Source organism: Manis pentadactyla, chromosome 6, assembly GCF_030020395.1.
Source record: "Manis pentadactyla isolate mManPen7 chromosome 6, mManPen7.hap1, whole genome shotgun sequence".
Lineage (NCBI taxonomy): Eukaryota > Metazoa > Chordata > Mammalia > Pholidota > Manidae > Manis > Manis pentadactyla.
Window position 1 is genome coordinate 150709221 of NC_080024.1, and position 19951 is coordinate 150729171.

A 19951-nucleotide genomic window follows, 5' to 3' on the forward strand; every position below is an offset into this window, starting at 1 on the left:
GATCAAAACGGAATGTAACAAATTTTGTATGAAAATGTTAGAACATGACAGATTTGACAGTTTCAGGCTTTTCCAAAAGGAAGGAAAAATGAAGTAAGGAATGGACCTTTGTGGTTTTGGTTCCCTGTTACAGCTTTGTTTCAATGGTTCCCAAGCAACTCATCTCATTTCCAGTAAGCATATTTCCCCAATAGTCTGAGCAGCTATACAATAAGCATTTGTTAGTAGCTATGGTAATTATCTGTGTAAACAATTAAATTTAGCTGAAGTTTTCTCTTTTCTGGTTCCATTTCAGTTAGTCTCAGAAAAATTATATTTGAGTCAGTCAAATATATCATATTGCAAATAGCTTTCATAGACGATGCCACAATTGATAAAACTAGAATTAAATTCAAAGTTGACTTTGGGATATTTAGATTGTTTTGTAATTGTTTTATCCTAAAGCCAAGAGACATATAGTTCCTGCTGTAGACAAGATGTTTTTGGATAAATAGTTTTTGGGTTTTTAAGTATCTTTTAGTAGCAGTTGTAGTTTGTGTATTTTTATGTCAACCTACTGTAAACCATATACATTTTGTTTCTGTTTCTTCCATTAAAGTACTTATAACATCATAATGCACATAATTTTGTTTCTTCACTCAATTCCTTTAACAGTGAGTTAAAGTAAGTTTGATAAGTTGATATTTTTGAGTAATAGAAATAGCTCATACTCATATGAGCTCTAAAAGCTAAATGGCCAGAAATACTGAATTCCATATCAATTTTCCTTATTATCTGTGATTCTCCGGATTTATTGCAAATGCACAATTAAATTGCATTAATGTTTCATGATGGCAGTGCAAATATCTAAAGTCAAATGGTATAGTCAGTGATTATAATTTTCTATTATGCATATTCATAAACCATCCATAATGGTGTTTTTGGTTCTGACATATATGCAACTGATATATCTGTAGAGAATTTTTTTTTGCAGATTTTTACTTGTGAAGGCACAGAATTACTTAAATTATGAAATAAGATTTGGATCATCAAAACACCTGTTGCCATTTGATTTATTTGAACAGAAGCATTTATTTATATTATACTCTATGTCTAGGTGCTCTACATGCTGGTAATGTGAAGATTAATGAAGTACTATCACCTGCCCAAGATGGGCTTAGAATCTGTATAGGGAAGTATACACATAAATTATTATCAATAATACATCATGATGATTGCTAAGAATAAAGTGGAAAGGGAACACAGATGAAGAATTCATTCTATTGCATTTTGATGCCTTTCTAGTTACATCAAAACATTTTAAATAATGTCACTTGGGGTTAGCTGATTGGGGACCCTTTGGAGCTGGCATATATGTTAATTGACAGGTCCTGTCAACAGGGACAGTGAGTTCAAACCTGGGCTCTTAGAAGCCAATGTAGTTCTTTGGCCCAGAACTGGACAGAAGTTGGAAATTGCAAGGATGGAGGGAGGTCTGACCAGTCGGTGGGTGTGCTCATCCATCAGAATACTCTTCCTTACGCACACATACATCATTTTGATGACCAGGAGGAGGTGTGGTGATTTTTGACCTCTTCATTAAGAATTCAGACTCACTACCTGAACCACAATAATTACTTATCATGGAGCAGCTGCAGGTCAAAATCCTTGGTGCCACAGAGACCCCCACAGATCAAAGTATCAAGATTCAGATGTCCCCAAAAACAAAGGAATCAAAGTTGCATATAGAACATGCCAAAGTCCAGAGACTAGTGTAGATTTTATTTTAACACAAAGTCAAACGGTAGTTTTAATAGCATTTCAATAGAACCTAATCTATATGTATATAAATTATGTGTGTAAGTACCATAGACATACCATGTATATATATATGCATATAAGTACCAGATGAAGTACTGGGTATCTCTGTGCATAAAGTGCTATATGTGTGATTGAGGCATTGGAAATAGGTCCTAACATGTACGAAAAAACAGTAAACATTATTCAATTATCAGTCTCTAAAAGAGATGTAAGATTGCTTACCACATTATATTTACATCTCACCCCACTTAGCAAATGTTTGCTATCCACAGAAATCTCCATGTTAATACATTTTGTTAATTTATTGAATTTTAACAATCTCATTGTTCAATGAATTTTTTCTAAATCCCTACTTATCAGAGAAGAGAGGAATTTCACATAGTGCTGCATACTTTTTTGGCTTCAGTATGATCAGGCAATACATTTTTAAAGAAATGTATTCAATTTTAAATCGAATTGTTAATTTAAAGAGAGATTCTTCTCTGCATGAGTGATTTGATCACATTAACATCCATCTGGTAGTTGCCATTATATCCTGTGTTTAAGGCTATGTGTGCATCAATCTCTCACAATTAAAAAAAAAACAGCAGTACAGCTGGACTTCTAATGGATAGATTGTAAAATTACTGCTCTGGTGGTAGAAATTTAGTTTTAAAGCCTAAGTCACAGCCATAGACTTTTCTAGAACAACCTCTGCTTGTGGAGCTTTCTGTTTGTTGCTTCGGGTCACAGTGGCATTGTAATATGGTTGCTTGGCACTATCGCGATTGATCAAACAATGGACATCTATGACGGACCTTCTGTGACAGCATTGAGTGCCTCCCCAGAGCAAAGCCTCATTTTAAATGATGGCAAAGATGCTTGAAAAGTAGCTTTGTGAAAGATACTGAAAAGCCGAAATGAATTTTATGGGGGGGACTGGCTGCGAGGGTGCAGAGAAACCATCAATAATTGCCGTGGTCTGGGCCCTTGGCACTCTCTGCTACCAGAGTTATTTTTCTTCTTTCCTTATTTTTCCCTGCCCACTCTCACCTTTTAGTCCCTGAACCTTTCTTCTGCTATAGGAGTTTTGCATTGATGTCTCTTTCTGGGAGAGTAATTTCATTTCCTATATACATTTTTTCCATCACCAGATGTCTCTGAGATGATTAAGCTCACGCACCTATCAGTTAAGCCCACAATGAACTTAAATAGATGTGAACATTTGGGCAACACTACAACTGTACAAAAATGGGAATTCCGAGAGCAGCAGAGCTTCCGGTCTCTCTCAGTCCTACACTTCATACTGGCCAAGGTTCAAACAATTTTCTCCCTTTGACAACGTCTGTATACATATAGGCCCTTTCACTAAATACAAACCAGACAGTTACATGAAATAACTGCACATTAACCTCAACAGAGCACGTTGGAAGTACAGCTGGCACCATGTTTTATAGAGCGGCAAACATGTTCTTCTGACCTAGGCGCCCTGCAGAACCTGCTCACCTGTTTGAAGACCTTCTTCCAGCTCAGGTTCCAGAGGCCCTTCCCATGTAGCCTGCTACACTCTTCTCCTCTTCCCTTTGCGTTCTTCAGGTATATTTATTCTTCAGATATTAACTAGGGTTTTACTTTCCCAGGAAAGCCATTTCTGATCTACCTGCCTAGATCAGACAGGTCTTGAAGTTTTTGCAATTATTTGTTAGATATTTTGGTGAATATCTCTGTTGCATGTGACTAGGAGACTCATGAAAAGTTGTGTACCTTTTGCTGACCTGTGTATCCCTACAACTCAGCACACATCCATTCTCATAATAGGCTCTCAAAAACTGTCATGAAATGAATTTCTTTGAATGAAGGTATTTGTCGAATAAAAAGTTGCAGTATATGTAGTAAGTAATGAATCTTGGTACTGGAGAGTCAAGGGTGGATGATTTTCTATGAATGAGTATAGAGAGAGGGAGAACTGGACTCCAGAAATCAGTAAGAGCAGTTATTTTCTTTAACACGTGGGAGGCAGGTCTGTGCCTAGGGGAGGCACAAAGAGAACAGAGTTTCACGAAGAAGGATAATTTGGGATTAAGAAAGGACATCTTCCTTGGGGCTTGGAGAGAAGAAAACTCGACACTGTAAGGATTTCACGAATCCTAATCTCTTTCTGAGCTTTTCTTCCAGTCCCCACCTTGTCCTCCCTTGGTTTAGTTTGTGAACAGAGAATAAGATGAGGCACATGAGAGGAAAGGAAGGGACAAGTGAGAAGACAGAACAAAATAACTAGAAAAGGGGACAAACATAGATAAGCCACTGTTCATCAGAAGGGGTCCTGATTTCACTGCAATGGAGAAAAGTAGAATGGCCACTCCCCACCATTTTTTCTGACATGATAGCCACCCTATAAATGAGGATTTCCTTACTCAGCGCATGGCACCGGTTCTTGTCCTGTAAAGTCTTTCTGTTGTTATGCAGATCATGTATTTTTCATTGCAAATTAAACCTTTTAAAGTAAAAAGTTATTGGAAAAAGTGGTCAGTATTCTACTGGGTAAAGCCCCATGAGCTAGTCAATATGCCTCTTGTGAAATGCTCTAGAAGCTTGTTTTCTTAAATCATTCTGGCAGCTAAATGCCTCCATTCAGGTCACATAATGGGTCATTTTCAGAAAGTTAATGTGACAGAGTGGTAATTGATGTGTCTCAGGAAAATGATGAATTAATCTGAAAATGGAAAGGCCATCAAAGTCAATTTCTGATGAATTTACTGATAGTGTCTATTCCTTGAATAGGAATGAGATTGTATTTATTTTTAGTAAATTTTCTTGAGAAAATCTTATTCAGTAGTTTAGCAGGAAGGCAAATCTATGGATTTGTTAACTTCCTGATTTATTATTTTTCTTTGCTTTCTATGACTCTTAAAATTATTGAATAATTTTAAGAATTAATAATTATATCTTATACTGCTGTAAAATAGTAATAATTTAAATGTAGAATAATATAACGATGTAATTAGATAGGGTCATTTCATGTTTAACTGATCTTATATAGCTTTGCCCTCTGACATACACTAGAAATGTAAACTTTTAACATAGTAATTAGTAAAAATTTGTATCACTGTAGGGACTTTTATATATATGGAAAAGTTTAATCTTTTCATATGTGAAATATATTGTTTATAGTTTTACATAAATGAAAATAATTTATTTTGAAGAATGTCTTGTTTGTAGAAAACACTAGGCCAAAATTCACAATTTGATGAATTGATAATTTTGTTATTTCATAAAAGTTGGAAATACATATACAGTTTTGTATGCATTTTAATAAAGGCAAATGGAATTGGATGGGTCAAGTGGAAAAATGTTCTTTTGCCCAAGAATTTCTGAAGTTAGCAGAGATAAACTCTTAAGTACCGCTTATTAATGTCAGAAGGAAGGTGTCTACTGAACGTTCCCCACTGGATTGAATAAGCCAATATGCTGCAGAATAGGATGGCACTCACTGTCATATAGAATGATTACCCTCACCTTACATATACACACATGCATGTGTACACACACACACACACACACACACAGTGACTTAATTTTTACAAGTTTAAAATAAGAGTTTTATTTTTCTTCGTGGTTTATGATTCTCCACCAGAGCCAAGTCACACAAACAAGATTTTATATTTATAAAGCATTATTTCTAGGAACAAATTATTTCTGAGTGGAGTTTCACATTTTCTTTTAAAACACCAAATACTGTTTTGTCTTGTTAAATTAAAATTATGAATATCAATCTCAGTCCCTACTACATTGTTTGATATATCCTCATTATTGTGTGTTAAATATAGAAATAAATCTTTGCTTCCATTTTCATTATTTAACTATCATTGTGTATTTTGATTTATCTTTAGTTCTTATACTCTCCCTTTTATTCTATTACAGGCAAATGTTAGAAGGCTACAAGGTCTGTGAGCTTATTGGAAGCTCACATTATCCTTTAAAATCTCCATCCCATGTATTGGATAAATGATATTTTCTCCCATAACCAATTAAAACAAAGATGCAAATTTTGACACCTTAGGTTACTTATATTTTACAGAATTTGAACTTCGTGAAATTTTATAATAAAAATTGTGACATTCAGATATGAAATTATGTCATTTAATGTTTGATATCGCTACCATACTACTAAAAACCCACTATCTTACTCTAAAATGATTGGCATTTCACAAAGCTGTTCTCAGTTGATTTATATTAGCTTGATTTAAAGCAGTGATAAAAATAATATTTAGCTTCTTATTTAAAATAACAAAACACTTTGGTCATAATATCTCTTTAAAATTAAAACTAGTCTTCAAATTAAAAATAAGACTCTAAGATTAGTGAAAAACTAAGATAGCTTTAATACATCTGAGATATTCATTGTTCTTTCTTCTTTTTCTTTTTCTTTAAAGTGAAATCACATTACGTGAAATTAACCTTTTTCAAGTGAATAACTTAGTGGCATTTAGAGTATCGTGATGTAGTATAGCCACCACCTCAACTGATCCCAGAACATTTACATCAGTCCCAGGGGAAACTTAGTGAGCATCATACAGTAACCCACCACTCCTGCCTTGCCCAAGTCCTGAGAAACCACAAACCTGCTTTCTGTCTCCGTGGATTTACCTGTTCTCGATATTGCATTGGAATGGAGGCACACAACATGCAATCTTCTGTGTCTGGCTTCCTTATTATACAGCTTTTGGGGTTCATGCACATTATAGCGTGCATCAGTATTTTATTCCTTTTTTTGTTGTATGGATACCATTTGACTGTATGGATATACCACAATATATCATTCATCCATTCATGTGCTAATCAACACTTGGGTTGTTTCCATCTTTGTTTGAACAGTGTTGGTATGAACATGCTTGTACACATATTTGAGTACCTGTTTTCAGTTATCTTAGGTATATGTCTAGGAGTAGAATTTCTGAGTCATATGGTGATTCTCTGTTTAACTTTTGGAAGGACCAACAGCTTTCTTCCACAGGGGTTGAATCATTACATTCCCAAAACAACACATGAGAATTCTCATTTTTTCCATATCCTCAGCCACACTTTTCTTTATGGTTCTGTGTTTGTCTCCTTTATAATTATACCCATCCTAGTGGGCATGAAGGGCTATCTTACTGTGGTTTGAGTCACATTTCCCTCATGACTAATGATGTTGAAAATCTTTCCATTGTTTTTTTGGCCACTGGCATATCTTCTTCAGAGAAATGTCTATTCAAGCCCTTTGCCCATTTTTTAAATAGGCTTGTTTGCCTTTTTATGTTGAGTTATAAGAGTTCTTTATATATTCTGGATACTAACCCTTTATCAGATATGATTTGCAACATTTTCTACCATTCTTTATATGGTCTTTTCACTTTCTTGATAACATCTTCTCATACATGCAGTTTTTAGTTTTGGTGAATTCCAATTTGTCTGTTTTTTTCTTTTGTTTGTGCTATTAAGGTGTTATTTCTAAGACTTCGTTGCTAAATCCAAGTTTATGAAGATTTACCCTTATATTTTCTTCTAAGATTTTCACAGTTTTACCTGTTATATTTAGATCACTGATCCACTTGGGTTGATCTTTGTATATGGTATAAGATAGGGTCCCAATTTAATTTTACATATGGATATCCAGTCGCCCCAGGACCATTTGTTGAAGAAACTATTTCTCCTCTATTTAATGATGTTGGCTCCTTTCTTAAACATCAGTTGTTCATAGATGTATGGGTTTATTTCTGGATTCTTGATTGCATTCCATTGGTTTATATGTTTACTGCTATGCCAGTAGTACATTGCTTTGGTTACTGTACTTTTCTAGGAAGTTTTGAAATCAGGAGTATGAGTCCTGCAACTTTATCCTTTTTCAATATAATTTTGGATATTCAAGGCCAGTTGAAATTCTTCAGGACCAGCTTTTTCCATTTCTGCAAAAAAAAAAAAAAGTCATAGAAATTTTGATTAGGGACTTCCTTGAATCTGTAAATGACTTTTGAGATTGTTAAGATCTGCTGAATGTTTGAGTCCCTCCAAAATTCGTTCCTTGAAAGCTAATCCCTAATGGAATAGCATGTGGAGGTGGGGCCTTTGGGAAGTGATCAGGACTGAGGTGGAGCCTTCCGCATAAAATTGCTGCCTTTATAAAGGGCCCCGGAGAGCATGCCACAGTATTTTTCAGTGAAGTGATAACTTCTAAGTGTGTGATTCAATTCATATTTAACAGGAAAATGAGACCAGAGGCTAGAGAATGAAAGAATGAAACTCTCATCTCAGTATTTGAGTGATTTGGGGCAAGTACTAGTCGTGGTGTTTTAGTGTCCTTATTTTTCAGAGTCCGGAATAAGTAGCTGATACTCTTCCAGAACCAAAATCCCATCATCGTATTGTGTTTCCCGAAATCTAGCTACTAGGTTTAAATAAACACATTAATTTGGGTTCATGAGGACAATGTAATCTTTCTTTGGAATTTCAGTTTATTTTCACTGAAATAGCTGTTGGCTCCTCATACAGCTTAGTGTACTCTCTCCACCTCCTGGATTTATTTCTTTTTAATTCACACAGTTAAATTTAATATGGTTGTTGACATAATTGAGAAATTTTTCATTTCATATTTCTCTGCTACTGGCCATCACTTTCTATTTCTCTGTCATTTTATTATGTTTAATTTAATAATACTTAAATCGCCACAGCCTTTGGCAGCCTTTGTAATTCCCTCTAAATTCTAGGGAAGTGGAGAAGAGGAAGCATCAGTACATCAGCAACTAACAAGAATCATCTCTTTGCTTTTTAACCAAGTTTGATTTAATTTTCCATTGCATAGCTCCGTTTTCTTTTCTCATTTGTGAGGGTGGGTCTGTTCTAGTGCAAAGTGAATAGGAAGAAGAATTTCAAATCACATCCATATTTCACATTCAGGCCCATTTTTTTTTTGTATCATTAATCTACAATTACATGAGGAATATTATGTTTACTAGGCTCCCCCCTTCACCAAGTCCCCCCCCGCAACAAACCCCATCTCAGCCACTGTCCATCAGTGTAGTAAGATGCTGTAGAATCACTACCTGTCTTCTCTGTGCTGCACAGCCCTCCCCATGCCCCCCCCCACATTATACATGCTAATCGCAATGCCCCCTTTCTTTTTCCCTGCCCTTATCCCTCCCTTCCAGCCTCAGGCCCTTTTGTATTATTCAGAAATCATGCTACTCTATGTATATTTGGAAAACTTTACATGTGAAAAGGGAAGGAAGTTAAAAATAGATTAGATGTTCTCATCTCCTAGAACTGTATTTCTTAAAGTTGGATCAAGGTCTTATCTGTACCAGATAGGGTACTCTCTGAAAATAAAAATTAGAATCAGGGATGTGTATATTTTAAAACAAGTAGCCAGGTGATTTTTATGTGCATTAAAATTTGGAAAAACAAAGTCAACACTAATGTTTCCAAAATACATTGTAAATACCCTTTGTAAAAACTGTGAATGATTTTAACTTATTTTTAATTTGGCATGATTGAAATTCGTGTGTGTGTGGTGTGTGTGTGTGTGTGTGTGTGTGTGTGTGTGTGTGTGTGTGTGTACTTTGGGGAAATCATTGATGGGGAGGGTAAATCTTTACTTAATGGTAATTTCAAATTATTTATTCCAAAGGATGCTTTATATATTTCCTAGTTAAATAAATATCACAAATGAAATTTTTTTCAATCTACTACACTAATGCTTGAAAATCCGGTCCTCTTTGTGCTGGAGGCAGGCTGCTGACTGTGTTAGTGGCATGTCCTTTGCAGCCTGGGGAGAGAGCAGTGAGACGTGGGAGGTCTGCCATGCCAGGTGAGACAGGTGTGGAGGGTCGGAGCATATGGAGAAATAATTAGCTAGCTCAATCTGTGTTACAAGAATAATTTTACCTTAAGCCAGTTAAAATTAATTATCCTACCTTAAGCCAGATAGAATTAATTCAATTTCTCCCCCAAAAACTGTTTATTTGGCTCAGTTTGGGCAGATGTAGCTGGAGTGATTTTTACCCATATTAATGAGCATCTCACAATTGCTATTATGTCCTTCGGCTCTATATACAATATAGGAAAAGAGAAAGACAATTTGAACTTACAACTTTTTAAAACACAAGTGCTTCCTTCTCTCTGGATAATTATCTGGGTTTTAATGTTTTCTACTCTTTAGATTTGAGTGACTCACTCCATTGTAGACTAAATTTTAATTAGCCTAACTCCTCATACAATAAAAGGAGCGCCCATTGTCATTCTTTCTTCTTTTTATATTTGTTTTTATTTACTTTTTATTTAACATATAATCCATTTTAAGAAAAAGTAATCATTTCAGGGTTTTTTTAATAGTTGTAAAGGAAGTAGAAATGAATTCTTTTTCAAAGTGAGGTCAGGCATTTTGCAGTTTTCTCTGTGATGCGGGTAGGCAGTGTGAGTTTTCCTATGTCACAGTCCATCTCTACTTATGTCATGTGTTTATGACATAATTTGCAAAGAACAAATGAAGAATATCAAGACATAATTTTATAAAAGATGCAAGGTATCTCATCTTTCCATTATAGGTAGAAGAAATGTCATTTAAAGTCAGACAGCAACTACTGTTTTATTTGTCTATTGAATTTATCCAAGCAACATTTACTGAACACTGCATCACTCAGGATTTTGCTGTAGGTATCAGAAAATAGATAGATGACAGCAAGAGGCAAGCCCCAGATGACCTGGAAGTACTGGGGAAGCGAACTCAGCGCTCATGTCCAGGATGGCTCCTGGTGGGCTACCGCTGAGCAGGCCCAAGTCAGGGTGGGTTCCATTGAGAAGGTACCCGGGAGATGTGGGTCAGGTGTCAGCACTCCGTTCACCGCTCAGGGGTCGCTCCACCTTAGCTACAGGCCGGGCACAATGAAGTCACCCACGGGACCGGGCCTGCTAGCTCTGCTACTCCTTGCTGCCTCTCTTCCCTCTGAAATCAGCTCCAAATCCAGGCCTTGCCTAAGCACGTCTCTTTTCCATCATCTAAATCTTATCTGGAGCTCTTGTTACCAGAGATTCAGGAAGAAATGGATATTGAACAGTATAAGAGAAAAAAACAGAAGAATAAATTGCAATAAATGTTGAGGAGGTCAGTCTACTGTCTCTTCAGTCACACACAGTGTAGGTCGGGGATATAGGGGGACAAGACCCACATGGTAACAACTGTCCTCAGGAAGTCTTACAGACAAACCAAGTCATCCACAAGGAAGTCTATTATGGTGACTCTCTGTTAAGTGCCACAGATTAGAAGATTCATGTCACTGCTTCCTTCTGGGAAGTGACAACGAGGACTGAGATCAGAAAGATGAAAGGAAATAGTTACCTGGCAAGGAGTGATAGAACATTCCACGGCAAGTGAATAAGGGCAAGGTCTTATTTGCATCTGGTAAAGGTTGTACCTCCTTGGGGAAAAACCAGTTTCTGGAAAACCACTGATTTTCCTTTCTCTTCTGAGATCATTAAAGTGTCTCAGAGGGTGGGGAAGAGCAGTGCCTCTGTGGGGAGAGATACCTAGAAGAAAGCTGAGATTCTGAGTCCCTACAATCCACATTACTGCCTCATAGTCCCTGAGTTGGGAATAGAGGTTCAAGGGAGGAGTTGATGATTGCTGGTCAATCTAGGGAGGAGAGAAGCTCAGCAAAATTCCACAGGCTTTGGAAACAGTGGGGGGAGCACACAGGAAGGAGTCATGGGGTCTCCTAAACTAGCCTCCTAACCACCCCCCTGGAAGGACCTGGAAGTTGTCCTTAGCTGCTGTAGCTAAAGGAATTGTCATGTTATGACTTCTTCTAGTTGTTCTATCTTTAGATCCTTTGTCCTCTCTGTCCAAATGTTTTTGCGCTGAAATTGGAGTACCTTTCTATATTGTTTTAGGACTTTCTCCATCAATTCTGATTGTTCCTGGTATATGGTAATAATATAGCTTAGTTTCTTTAATTATCCAGACTGTCAGATCATATTTTGGAAGTTTCTGTTCACATCTTTGGCAAACTGGTTGATTATTTATTTGTCTAAGAATGGCTATATTTTGCTCTGTATCTTTCTCTCTTTTTATTCCAAACATTCTAAACCATAGTGTTTGTCTCACAAAAGAAATACAATTTTTATTGGGATGCAACCTGAAAATAAATCTCATCTACAAGTAGAAAGTGGACAAGGTGACAGTAATTACATCCAATATGCCCAACCATATCATTTGCCATATATACACTATAGAAATACAGACATACATATATAATAAAATTATAAATTTTTAGAAATATATTATTTAATTATCTCTTCATACTTTATCAGTCATTTACAATACCCGTTCTTTACACACAGAGACACGCAGAGCTTCATATACACAAGAGAAGTATGATAAAGTGGTAGGCCAAATACTGGTAAATCCAAGATGATTAAAACAAGTAGGTAGCTCCTAATATTTTTATTAGAATAATGATCTGGTCATCTGAGATCAGAAGATGTAAAATCTACACAAAAATCTGTTTCATCGAGGTAAAACTTATAAAATCAAATGCTTTTGAAGATTCAACACCTTTTCTGTTTTATAAAGCCTAGAGGATGGTTGCCGTTTTGGGGCCATTAACATCTGTTCCCCTCGATGCATTGATTTTTCCTCTAGGATCAATTCCACCCCCAAATTTCAGGCCACATCCTATGCTTAGGGATAACACCACCTCTACTTCCAGGCTGGGCAGATGATTCATGTTCAGCTAATGAAAACATTAAAGTGTTCTTGTCACACATGCTTAACACAGGCAAATATCTACATCAGAGACACTTAAGTGTAATGACACTTGGACTTTGCAGAGAGACACATTTTCTTGCTGTTAAAATTAAACCTGAGAAAATACAGATTTAGAGCTGTAAAAAGCATCTTCCCATCACCTGGGGCTACATGAGGAAGAGGTTGCTGAAGCACAGAGAGCGGCCTGACCAGGACGCACCGTGAGCTCTAGCTTGAGTCTGGCCTAGATGAATGCCCCTGGGATTTTCAGTTGTTTGTGTCAGGGAATTTTCTTCTTCATTTAAGAACATTTGGGTTGAGTTTCCAATAAATCAAAAAAACTCTTTTCCAATTAATCAAAACAGTTGCAATATTAACACAAAATATATTCTGTACAAAAATAGTATTTTCAAAAGAAAAAACATAGTATATGTAAGTAAATTAACTGTTTCAAGAAAAAAAAGAGAATTGGTCTCTAAGTTTGCTAATCATTATTAGGGTAGGCAAGCGGCATTTAGCTTTTAGCTGTTGAGTATGTATTGTATATAAAATCTAAGAGTCAAAAGCCATGAGCATATCAACATATGCAGGTGTGGTTAACAGTACATGTGGAATATGGGTAGATATTTTTTTCATATCTGGTTTTTATAGTTTTCTGTCTTATATTGATTTGGAAAGAGGTATCCCATGCTATATATTTTTCCTATAAATGTCATAATATTAAATTTCCCAACTACTACTTAACAACACTTAAATAATTTAAAGTGATAATGAAATTAAGTTATTCAGTATATGTGTAAATATTTGGAATAATACACATAGTAGAAGAGGGATTGAAAAGTTTCTTATGTCAACCATAGTTCCTCTATGGCCCATATGAGAGGTTAGGGTTAGGCTTAGGGTTAGGGTTAGCTTTCTTACCTATTTTTCTTTCCTATTTTTACCCATGGCGAGCTAAAATCACTGGCTTCCTCATACACTCTACCAGATGTACTTCAGCAATTAACTATTAAAAAGTTAAAAAACCAGAAGCAGCATTTCAGTATCTAGAAAAAGTATTTATCTTGTTACAGTAGCAATATACTAGAATTTATGGACAGTCAATGAAGAACTGTGTTCCCCTAAATGTTCTTTTATTCTTCTAGAGATAACACAGTAGGAAGTTGAACTCTGCTGTGAAATTACTTCCAAAGGAAACTTTCCTCTCCCAATTTAAGCCCTGAGTTAGTTATCATGATTCTTAGTATTTGTGGATGTGAAAGTGAGGTCATTTTACAATTTCCCCAATAAAAGTGGGGTTGAATTGTAATTTATTCAAGATTTAGTTCCTCGATCTGTGAAGGAATTACTTCAGTATTTGCTGTGGTTAATTTCGCATATACTCTTGCATTCTTGTTTTATAATGAGGTTTTAATAAATAAGATGCTATGGACATTTCAGAATTTTAGTTGACTCTTGGCAAGAATCTGAATGATACTGTCTCCTGAGGAACCACATTACTGAACATAAATATGTTTTTTATGTTGTTATAAAATTATAATTTTTAACACTTTATATAAAAACATAATTATATATAATACACATGTATATAATTTTATGTTATTACAAATTATATAAGGCCCTCCTGTAGTTCTTGTGGTAAAAAAAACAAATAAGTCATAAAAGATCCTGCCTTCATGGATAGATTGCATTTTAGCGAGTAATAGAGACAACATCTCTATGCTTAAGTTTCTTTTCCTTCCCTGCCAAGTGCTGGGGTTGCTTCTCCTGACCATATGGTCCATTCATCCAAACCCGGTAGCTCCTACTTCCCCCTAAGCCCACACATTCCTCACCTTTCACCTCAGCTTATCATCAGCACAAATAAGGGTCTCATGGGGGAAAGCACCTACTATGTGTCAGTTGCATATTGGCAATGTAGGATTATTTTAACCTAATCTTGAGACATAATATGTTATTTTCGATATTTTACAAAGGTGAAAGCTGAAAGATAGAGGCTCAAGGCTGACCCTAATAAGGCTTCCAGTCTCTGTGGTCTCTATAAATGGCTCCCAATTAAGAATACTCAATATATTAAACTGACTAGGTCAGGGGCCAAAACTATCAGATATTCAAAATCCCATATCCTGTACCTTATGTCATATTGCCTTCTAATTCAAAGAAAGTGGGGAGTCTCTGTTAAATAAACACACACACACACACACACACACTCACAATATTTATTTCTGCCCTCTGCCCCTACATTGTGTCCTGTTTTAATGAAAACTTAGGGAATCATTTAACAATTTTTTTGACTCCCAAGATAATTTTTCCAGCTGTCTTACTTATTTCTGTCTATTGCACAATAGGCATACATTTTTATATCTCTGTAATGAAATACCTCTACAGACTAAGCAAAGTGTGTATGATGCTAAAATAGTATACAGAAAAGAGCTCCTGGTGACTGAGCACATAGTATGTACCATGCCTTGTGCTGGGTGTAGTACAAATGACATTTTATCAAATCTGCTGATAGTATTTTTCTCATTCCCATTTTATAGCTGAGAAACCAGAAATCCTGCAAAGTAACACACCCAGTAAGTACAGGAGGCTGAATTCAAATGCAGGTTTGCACTGAACAGTGAAGAAAAGCATTATCTGAATCATGTTGCCTTCCTGTGAGCCAGAAATTAAAGAGTGAGCAGCGACCTCGATTACAGCATTGCATTAAGCTTGTTGCCTTTATATCACCTAGAAAATAATATCACGCATGAGTAGCCACTGACACAGAATACATGGCATCCTAGGACTGCATTTTCAGTGGATGGATTCATGGTAATGAATATATGGATCTAGGAGAATGCTTCTAATTTACTAACTGTGAAAAGGTATCTCAGGCCATCAGCAGCAAAACTCACTGTTTGTCCCCCGACTCCCTTCTTGAAGTGCATGTTCTCTTCCACGTGCACTGCGGTGAGTGGTGTCCTGGCCGAGCAAGGAGCTCCCCTCGGAGTGAAGTCACTGAACTGCCCTTTTAACTAAAATGACTCTTACAGCTTCTGGTACAGTCTCTGCTGCTCTGTCCTCTCCCTCTTCTCTCTAACACTTAGATCTCTGTGCTTCTACTGACTCATTCCTTTTTCCTTTTACACCCAGCTTTGTGGGAGAGATCAACAAAACTGCAACATTAAAATATGCTGGATCCTCACCTTTTCAAACTGGCAGAAAATGTCCGTGCAGGAGGACTCAGGCAGGCCAGCGGCCCTGCCACCGGCCCCTGTGGTCCTCTTCCTTTGAGCCCCGCTGCCATCCGTATGCTAGCCCAGGCTAGTCTCCAGTTTAAGGTCCTGCTCAAGCACTGAAGACACCAGTCGCTCTTGATCCTCCTTAACTCCTTAGCTGAGTTATATCAACACCTTACTTACGCCGATGATTCTCAAATTTCAGCGAGTCACCAGAAGCCCCGAGAGGGCTTGTTAAAATGCAGACTGCTAGTCCTGACTCCCAGATTTGCTAACTGGCTGGGTCTGTGTAGGGGCATGAATATTTGCATTTCTAACAAGTTCCCAGAAGCTGCTGAATCTGCCGGAGACTATGTGCTAGGAGCCACTGCTTCCTGCTAAGGCACTCAGAAAGGAAGCTCGGAAAAACCCGGAGTGAGTGTCCCCATAGGGACGGCTCTCTGATCTGGATGGATAAGCATATGCATTCTATTAAGCCCTTCCGTCCTATTTGCGCCCAGCCTCCCTGAGAGAACTACTTCAGACCCCATTGGTTCGCGAGCCTAGCTTCTTACTAAAATCACTCGGAGAGATTAACAAACACTCAGACACCGCACCCTAGCCAGTCTGACTAAATCGCTCTGGCCTGCTGGGGTGGTGTACCAAGCGGGTCTAGTGTGCAGTCAGAGTGAAGTCTCGCTGCCAGGCCAAAGGAGGGGCCCGAGTCGCAGGCAGCCAGGCACTGCCCCTCCCCTGCCTGTGTCCTGGCTGCACTTCCATGGTCTCCTGACCGCACCCTGACCCAGAGGCCCACGGAGTCCCAACTGAGGCTCGTTTCACCTGTTTCTACCTGCTCTGCCTAGAGATGCTTCTTCCCTAATTGATGACAAGACGAGTGACTTCAAAATGAGACCCTGCCCTCCAGTCAGTGCATAGCTACTCTGAGAAGATGTACCCCTACGGTCTGTCAAAAGGTCAGAAACAGCAGGAGTAAAGGCAGTGAATCACTGAAGGAGTAAATAGTGCAAGTTTCCTGTGCACACCCCAAGCGGACAGGTCACAAACCAAGGGCCCTCAGACCCAGCACAGCGTGAGGCTCGGGGGTGTGCTGCATCAAGTGGCTTACATAGTAAGGAGGCACTGACTTTAATCTTCACAGCGACTCGTTGCAATATTAGAGTTTTCTTAAATGGTAGGGATTTGGCTACTGGTTACGTCGTATCAGTTTGGTGAAACAGTGTAAGTCTTGCTTGTGATTTCTGGAGGCATAAGCAAGAAATGACGCAGGCCACATTAGTCTTTCAAAATGAGCTAAATTAAGCTTGTTTGTATCATTAAATTGGTTTTATCTGCTCGGGGAATTCTCCAGGCTGGTCTCCATTTGATTTTGATTATAACAATCACAATGCCACGCCCATTAGAATACCTGCGAGTAGCACGGAGCGTGGCCTGGGCAGGAGCCGGCAGGTCTTGGTGAAGCGCGTCTCCATTTTCCTCCGCCGACCAGCCCTCTGCTGAGGTGCCTTCCTCCAGGGGCTTTTTCCCCATTCTGACTTTTCTCTCCCAGACACCTTCTCTGCTAGGGCATGGGGGCATCGCCACGTCAGAAAATGGAGACCACAGGTAAACCATTTCATCTCAGTTTCTATTCATGATGTTCCTGCCTGCAAGCGTCTTCCTTTAATACTAATAAATTTTTCTAGTCTTGTTTTATGAGCACCTACTAAGTGTCAGTGCTTTTGTGGGCTACAGCACCAATTATTTCACTTACATTTATATTTATAGTTGGCTACTAATTTACATGAGCAACAATGATTTTTTTTTAAGTGTAAGGGAGATATGCTGAGTCAGTGTATGGATGGATGATATCACCACTGGTTCATAAACACACCTACCACTTGTCATCACCACACTGGTGGCTGGTGAAATTGGGGAGCACTATTACAGGGGACACTTCAGTTCTAATAATTCATTTGGTTTTGGTAGCATATTGTCTATAAAAGCTATGTGACATCTCTTAATGACTGAATTAATAAAATACCAAGGCTGTAATACTTCTTTGCTTTATAAAAACCTTTTGAGACAGAGGTATTCTGATCGATATAACTTTTATAAATTAACCTTAGAGTTTCCTCTGACAGGAATAATAAAATATTGTGAAATACTGCTGAAATGGATGAAAAATCAGGATGAAAAGAAAGCTATCCAAGATGGCTATTCCAGCTTTTGCTAACATTTAGTGAGAAAAATAGTCACAAAATTTTTCTTCTTTTATATTAGATATTGTAATAGGTCTAATATAGATCTTTAAATACATAAGGACTAGAAGAGTTTCAAAATCTAACTTGGAAAGGAAACCTTTAAAGTATTTAAATTAAAATATTTCAATAAATAAATTGTTTAATATGGTCCCAGTATTTACAATTTGATGTTAATCAGTTCTTCCACCTTTTAAAATATCTATTATTTCTTTGGATCAGCAATGATGAATGAGATTATGAAATCAAATACTTATAATTTGTAAGACATGCATTGGGAAAAGTAGATTTTAAGCTCTCTGTTCTTTTGAATATTTTCTCTGACTTGTTTCTGGTATCTACTGATATAAATTTTAAAACAGTACATATTTAAGAGATAGGAGTTAAGTAGAATGTAGTTCTCAGAACTACAAAAGACCATTGATTTAACATATTAGAAATTGAGTGTTGTATCACATATACTAAAAGTCGTGAATATCAAAGGCATTAAAGCTATGCTCATGACTGCCATCATTTCCATTAATTACTTTTATTAAACCTAATTATGTAATGATTATCTCTGTGGCACTACCCTTTTTTTTTAACCTATTTTAAGATTCATTTCACTATTGAAATTATTTTGCTTCCAAGGTCTATCGTATCTTATCAAATCTATTGAAGTGTGGCATGTACAAACTTGTTTCTAAATTTAAAATATTATGAACTTAAGCAAAATTTGGAAAATCAGTATAGGAAAATACTAAATTTAAGCCCATTCTTTAAGATTTTTACAGGTCAAACAATATTTTCCTGCCAAGCTCACACAATAAATGAGTCAAAGGTTAGAGTTTGTTTGAAACTTCAGTTGTTCATACTACCTGGAAATAATTGAGTCTAAGATAAATGAAGTCAGCATGCATAATAGGAGTAAGGTCCAGGGAAAGAGGGTTGACTTGAGAGTCAGATTATATCAGTTCCAAAATTTGGATAGATTTTTAAACCTCATCAAGTCCCAGGTTCCTGATTAAAAGCCCTCAGAAAAATATTATCAACACTAAATAAGATGTACACAACATTGATATATTATGCTTGATGCATGAAGGTTGTTTCATTCAATTACTTAAGCCTTTGCTCATTTATTCAACAAATATCTTGCAGCACCTGCACTGAGAGCATTCTGGTAGGCACAAAAGATACTGTGTTAGTAAGAGAAGCTTAATCTTTGCCCTAATAGAGTTTAGACACGAATGCACAATAGTTTTTACCTGCCTTATTTCCTGTTCTATTTTACCCAGTTTATGATACTCTATTGAGTAGAAATTTCTACCTGAGAAGTGGCCTAATAGTTCTCAGAAATGGCATTAACAACAAGATATGTGTAGTTCTAATTTTCAGCAATATACACAATGTAATATCGATAGTTAATACAGTTAATCCATCAGTTAACTAGATTTTTTGAAAGTCAGAGGATACCAAGTATTTCCCCTGCCTCTGGGGATACAGTAGTGACCAAGACAGAAAATACATGAAAGGTTTGGAAAGCCTCTGGAGAAGAGGGGGCTTACACAATTACATACAACTGAAAGATGAGAAGCATGTTGGGAAGTGAAGCAGGCATGCAATGCATTTCTCAGAAGAGTAACGGGAGGGGTGCATCAAGGCAGGCATGAAATCTTTCAGGTGCTTTTGATGTCCTACACCAAACCTCTAATTTGCAGGAATAAGTGGGCAGTGAGGTAGCATTTAAGAACTCAATCTTGGGAGCAGTTGAATTCTGACTTGTCCCCTGGCTGACTGTGTGACCTGGAGCACCTCTTTGATCTAAGCCTCTGTTTTCTCAGGAGTAAAGTGGTGATGATAAACCCCTGCCGGTGGGCTCTCCAAGCTGCAGCTTCTTTCTCCACCAGGAAGAAACAGGAGCCCTGAGCCTGTTATGCATTTAAAATCAGTTGATATTT

The 19951-nt window shown here is 37.2% G+C and overlaps 1 protein-coding gene across 6 annotated transcripts in view; it reads left to right on the top strand.

Moving 5' to 3' along the window:
* Positions 1-19951, top strand: part of CCDC102B (coiled-coil domain containing 102B) — a 289345-nt gene that overhangs the window by 145573 nt on the left and 123821 nt on the right. The window lies entirely within an intron of this gene.